General features: G+C 34.9%; 2 non-coding genes across 2 annotated transcripts; both read right to left on the reverse strand.

The window, feature by feature from the left end:
- Window positions 1–3,066: 3,066 nt before the first annotated feature.
- On the reverse strand, window positions 3,067–3,367 carry LOC150023258 (signal recognition particle RNA). The gene has a single exon (XR_016518024.1).
- A 1,103-nt stretch (window positions 3,368–4,470) lies between these two features.
- On the reverse strand, window positions 4,471–4,666 carry LOC150023259 (U2 spliceosomal RNA). The gene has a single exon (XR_016518036.1). It is a non-coding gene; the product is annotated as a U2 spliceosomal RNA (small nuclear RNA).
- Between the last annotated feature and the right edge of the window lie 1,579 nt (window positions 4,667–6,245).

Here is a 6,245-nt window from a genome sequence, read left to right on the forward strand (position 1 = left end):
CTTTTGGTCCAAAAGCATATGAGTTTATGAGTTATCTTGGAGTTTTTTCTCATGAGAGGCTCTCCATTTTGATTAATTCATGGGATGAGGTGTCAGAGGTCGATCGGAACATGATCTGGGAGGATGTTCTGGTAAGCTTTACATTATTATTGTTACCATATAATGCTTTTTAATATTCATTAATTAATTTTAATTTGGTGATGTTATTTTTCAGGCAAACATTGAAATTCCTTATGTGGAACCACTTCGATCAAAGATTATATCCAATATCGAACTTAAATTTTGTCACTTTAAGTCAAGACTGACTTCAAGATATGTTTTTGACGACATTAAAGACGAAAATCCATGTTTAAAGTACAAACATATTGATGAAGAGACATGACGTCTTTTTAAAGAAAGTCGTGAAAATGAGGCTTGGATGGTAAGTGAAGTAACTTAACTATTTTTATTTATATAACATTAATAAGTTTATCTTATTTAATTCACTTTGTTTATTTCAATTATGACAGGATCGTCGGAAGAAAGCTCAAGAGATAGCTTTGAAGAATGTTACTACGCACTCGTTCGGGGTATCGAAAACTTGAGCAATCACTGATGGTGGAAAAGGAGCAATCTAGACAGGGGATGTCGTCTGAGAATGTGGAAACAGGGGTCACTTCTCCTCCATCACCACATTTTCGCCATGTAAAATGGAAGAGGGCTCGAATTAAAAAGTCAGGTGCACCAAGTTCTGAGCAATCCGTGGTTATCATCGAAAAAATTGTAAGTTATTTTTAGTTTTTTTTTCATTTATTTTAAATCATTAATTATATTAAAAACTGATTTGATTTTGTTCTCTTGCAGGATTCCTTGGAATCCCAAAGTAATTTTGGTTCTGAAGGTCGTTATGATATCCTGGTTGAAGCAATTAGACGACCTGAGCATTGTGGTCGTGTTTGTGCAGCTGGACAAGGGGTTGGAATTAAACTATATTTTGGCGTTTCACAACGAGAGTCATCCTCCTCCCCCAAAGAGAGCGAAACTCAAATGAAGACTAAGATACATGAAGAATTAATGGAGCAGATGAGAAATGAGACAGATCAGATGCGGCTACAGATGAGAAAGGAGAAAGATTGAATGCGACAAGAGTTTCTATCACAACAACTTTGTGCTGAGCTAATTCAACCCCTTGTTAGTCCCACTCCCAAGAGCACAAAGGAGAGTTGTGCGACTCCTACAACATCAGGGGATGATATCATTGGGCAGACGAGGGAATGTGAGCTACTGGTGGCGTGAACCTCCGACCGTTTCAAATGTTTGAGTTGATGTCCCGAGCTTTGATTAACCCCAGTCTTCTATCGTTCTGTTCATCACCAAACGAAAAAAAAATCCACCTGGGGTCTTTGGGTTGTGATAAGTTTCATTTTGAGGTGTCGCCTGCAGCGAGCTTCCTCCTAATCTCCTTGTTCTACTGCTTGAGGATCTAAACCTCCTATTCATTTCATTGTTTCATGTTTGCCACCTCCCTTTAAAGGCTTAGGAGGATGGTCATGGGGTCATTTACATTGGTTCCTAAGTTGTTTGTCATGTTTCTTGTACTTACCATAAAGTTCTTTGTCTTTCTCAGCTCCACGGTGGGCGGCAATTGTTCTTGTTTGGGTCGAGAAGGTCTATATTAAAAAATGCGTACCTTGTTGGTCAATTTGTTTATAGAGATGTGTTGACTCTTTATGTTTATGGACATGTATTAATACGATTTTCATGGTTAATGTTGTGACATTATATACAATATTATTTATAATCCTTATTTAATCTGTTATTAAAGTATTTAACCGTGTATAACTGGGAATCACGCAATGTAACGGATGCTTAGCTTACATGGCCGTGAGACTCTCAGTCGTATGTGATACACTAACATTACAAATTTTATTTTTCATTTTAGACTTTTGTGTCCTTCATGAAGAAGTTGTCTAAGAATATATTAACTGTCGAAGATCTATAGATGATAAAAAATGTCTTTGAATAAGCATTCTGATTTGTCACAGGTACCTGTAGCCAATGCTATATTTTTCTGTGGTGAAGGGACAGGTAACCCAGTGATTGAGAGGCTATCAAATTTACAGAAACTATCCGAAATTGTTGTGTCAAAATTTGGTTCTTTGATCAACGCTTGGGTTATTGAGGCTTCTGTTTGTAATGGACATTTTGCTGTCTACAAGGACTTCATACTGTCAATGAATCAATATGGAGAGCCAAGGTCATATGATCCAATGGGTTTCCCCGCATCTACATCAACTGTGTCGCTCTTATCTAACTGCCTTCAAGAACTATGACCTGTTCCCATCTTAAATGGAGTGATAAGCGGCGTGACTGGATAAGGAATGAAAAGGACAAAATGCTGCATCTGCTTGAATCTGAAGTCCCTAAGAGTTTGGGAAAAATAAAAGTTTTCTAAAGGTATTATTTTGCTGATATGCCTCCAAGTATGCAGATGCACTTTGAAATAATAGAAAGTTTAGATGTAAGTTAGTACTTCATACTTTATAGGTCAAATGAAAGATTTCTTAGTTATCAGGATAGATCTAACTAAAGTAAATGGGTTCTACTTGAATGTTTCAAAGAGCACTTTTAGTTTACTTACATTTATCCTGATAATTATGACATTCTTAAGTGGACTAGAAACACTGAATTGTGTCTCTGGAGAAATTGACGGGTTTCATAAAGCTTTCGAGATTAAAAACAATAAGATGATGGAAGTTCACATCGAGATTATAATTTTGAAATTAGATTGAAGTTAATTTGAAGACGTTTTACTTCTGCAAAAGATTAGTTTGTTAGAAGGAGCAAAAATTTCAAGATGACTTCATTGTAAAAAGATGTTTAGAGGACAACCAGGGAGGGTTTTCAGCAGTTATGCAGATCAATTGATAGTTCTTTTCAGATTTCTGTTTTGAGTTATCTGAATTACTTTGTAATTTACATTATTTTCACTTCTATCCTTAAAAATTCCTTGACAATCAGTGGGGACCTTTACATAAGAGTCATGTGAAGGCTAAATAAACATATAAAAGTTGAAAGTTAAAAAAAAAAAGTGATGAAGCAGAATAGAATCACTAGGCCATTGTGAACCATGGATGCAGCATGCCTGTGATCCTTCCACTGTTGGGAATGGGAGGTGGTCGCTGCTCTGTGAAACCAGCCTCACGCTGTGAGCTCCACTCTAAGAGCCAAGAGACCTTAGCCTTCACTAAAGTCCCCAGACTCAACTCTCAACTTGGAGTGGGCAGGCCAACAAATTGCAAACACAGTCCAACCCAGCAAGCCTCAATGTTGTTCCATCACAGTAATGCTCCCACTTGGGTCACAAGCTGGAGTAACCCAGCTCAGCAATCTGATTCCTTGTCAGTGAAGTTATAAAGACTTTGTGTTTCATTTTCTTTGGGATGTGGGATGTAATTATCTTAAACTTTGTAGTGTAGCCACTCACTTTGTTTTGGGTGTTGCTTTTATATATAGGCATTATTATGTTAGATTGTCTAGTATAGTCTTATGTAGTCACTCTTTTGCTAAAGCATCTAGTATTTGTGTAGATGATATTGGTTAGACCGTCTAGTCTATTTTTTGTTTAAAATATCTAAACATCAAGTCGTTTATTCTTACTAGATTGTTTAGTTGATAAACAGCGTAGACCTCTTGTTTTATAGCAAGCCGTCTATCCACACCCTTGCCTGTCTTTGCCTTTAGGAGAATAATACATGTAATCTGTTTTTTTCTTTTCTTTCCATTTTCCCTTCGCTCCCTTTTTTCTCTTTAAGTTTTCTTGCTGTCATGGAATTCTCCATGAACCTGTAAAATCATCTCTTGAGAGACCATTTTGCATACCATGTTATTAGATTCAAACATTTAATTTAGTCTTATTAGGAAGATGGAAGAGGAGGTTGAAAAAAAAAGAAAATCGGATTGTGGAAAGATGTTTTGGAATCAAAGTAAGATTGTTGGTGGAGACAGAAAAATGAATGAGCTGGGATAAAACTCCAGTCACCACTGCTATTAGCCTCAGAGAAGCTCCTCCGTCATATGGTTGCTCTCCCTCAGAGGAAGCTCATGTACTCATGTACCAAACACTTATACGCTTCTTTATTATTACACCCATTGATTATTGAGTTTAATATAAGTATTGCAGCCACAGGGGTGTTCCATCATCATAATATCTCCACTTGTAACTCACTTCGGCAATCTAACATCCTTGACAGAAATTATAGGTACCTGAAAAAAAGCCTGTGAGAATAATAATAAATACATTGTAGGTATAAAGAAATGAGTATAGTAATAAATACATTGAAAACATTTAAATGAGTATATTTTTTTATTAACAATAAATAATAAATTAAATTAAATAGATCACGTCATCCAACCCATTTACATATATTAATCAATTTACTATATGTAGGACGAAAAAACCAATATGTAAACATTCTAAACTTATTTGGAGTGGGATGCACCAGGCTCTTGCAGAAGTGCAAGACAAGAGCAATGCCTAAGAGTCCCAATAGCAAGCTATTGTAATGGACACTCTCCCTCAAAAAATAAATTTAATATCGTGTGAATCAATGATCCACATATCAGATATTAAACTGATAAGAACAGATACTACACTTGATCTTAGCCAAAAGGCCGAGAAAGGTATGCTTTAAACAGTATAAGTGTTGAGATTTTATTGTATGAGTTGCAGTTGCTTGTCAGAGTCATGGCTAATGTGGGACCTGGGAGATGATCGTGTGCAGGGTTTCTTTTCAGTTTATATTAAGATTTTATATTAGTCCCTGTGCACAACTGATAAATATATGCAGATTTTATAAGAGGGCTAAAAAATATGAACAATTATGCGTGTTTGGAGAAAGAGTTTGGGGCATTGCAGGATCTTGGTGCAGTTTTCTTTTGCATATATTGATAGACACAAAATCTAGGATGGCAAGTTGGCCACACTAGTGGCAGATATGATTGTCTCTATATACGATACTTATAACTCTTATAGATGTGACCTGGGGTGTGATTTTTTTTAAAAAAAATTGTTTACATTAAGCCAACCAGTAGTTCTACCTAAAAAAACAACCAAAACCAACTAACCACTAAGAAATATATAAATTTTCTCTAACCATCTATTTTACCATCATTGATGATATATTTAATCAGGAAGAAGATGAATTTGTATCCTAAAATCTTTGGACAGAAAAGAATAATAGTTATGTATCAATGATTAGCATCATGACAAGCTATACAGTTCAACAATCAAGTTAGTAATGATAACCAACTGGTTTACTGATGTACACAGTACAAAATCACATTCTCTGGATAATTATACCATGAAATTAATAGCTGGTGAACCACAAGACTAATAAATATGAATATTTAATTTTAAACAGTATTATGAAAATAGTTTGCATTTTGCTGTTCAAGGTATATATAGATATGCATGCAGAATTATGCAACTGAGAAAGACATTTTGAATGAGCTCTAAAGCCTAAAATCATACATAACTTATGAAAACAGAAGATATAACTAACTAAGAAACTATGACTCAAACTCCCTTTTGATTCTGTTTTCTGTGGTCTCGTAACTAAGTTTAGCTACAAATAGTAGTTTTATTGTTGAAGTTGTCAAACCGTGTTAAGATATATAATTTGTTTAATTTCTGTTCAATGTTTGTGCTGATTGTTTTATTAATGTATCAAATATTACTTAGTATAATGGTCATGTATGTATCAAATATTAATTAATGAGAGGGGTGCTATAATGTTTTGCTGTAATAAGAAGTTTTATTTGAATTGATGATTTAGTGCTGCTATAATGTTTTGCTGAAGTAAGGAAGTTTTATTTGAAATGATGATGAAATCATGTGGATATTACTGTTGATTGATGCCTCTCACATTATTTTGTATAGGACACATCACCTTTAAATTTAGTGGTTGTTTAATTGTACTAACTGATATCCGCAATGGTATTTTACCTTTTATCAGTTATTGAAGTTTCACACTAAGAAAAGTTAAAAAAATCAGTGGTTCCAAAATGATTGAAAAATTTAACATGGAAATTAATAACCATGTATTACGACTTTATGAAATAAGGTATTATTGGTTATTAGGTACTTCGCGTCGTTTAATCAAGGAACAATCGGTTGATTCGCTTCGCCGGTTGGCTCCAACAGTTTTTTCGATCCTTCTATCTCCGCATGAGAATCGAACGTCCTTGATCAAGAAACCTCTCAC

The sequence above is a fragment of the Phaseolus vulgaris genome, chromosome 11 (assembly GCF_051622355.1).
Source record: "Phaseolus vulgaris cultivar YP4 chromosome 11, ASM5162235v1, whole genome shotgun sequence".
Classification (NCBI taxonomy): domain Eukaryota; kingdom Viridiplantae; phylum Streptophyta; class Magnoliopsida; order Fabales; family Fabaceae; genus Phaseolus; species Phaseolus vulgaris.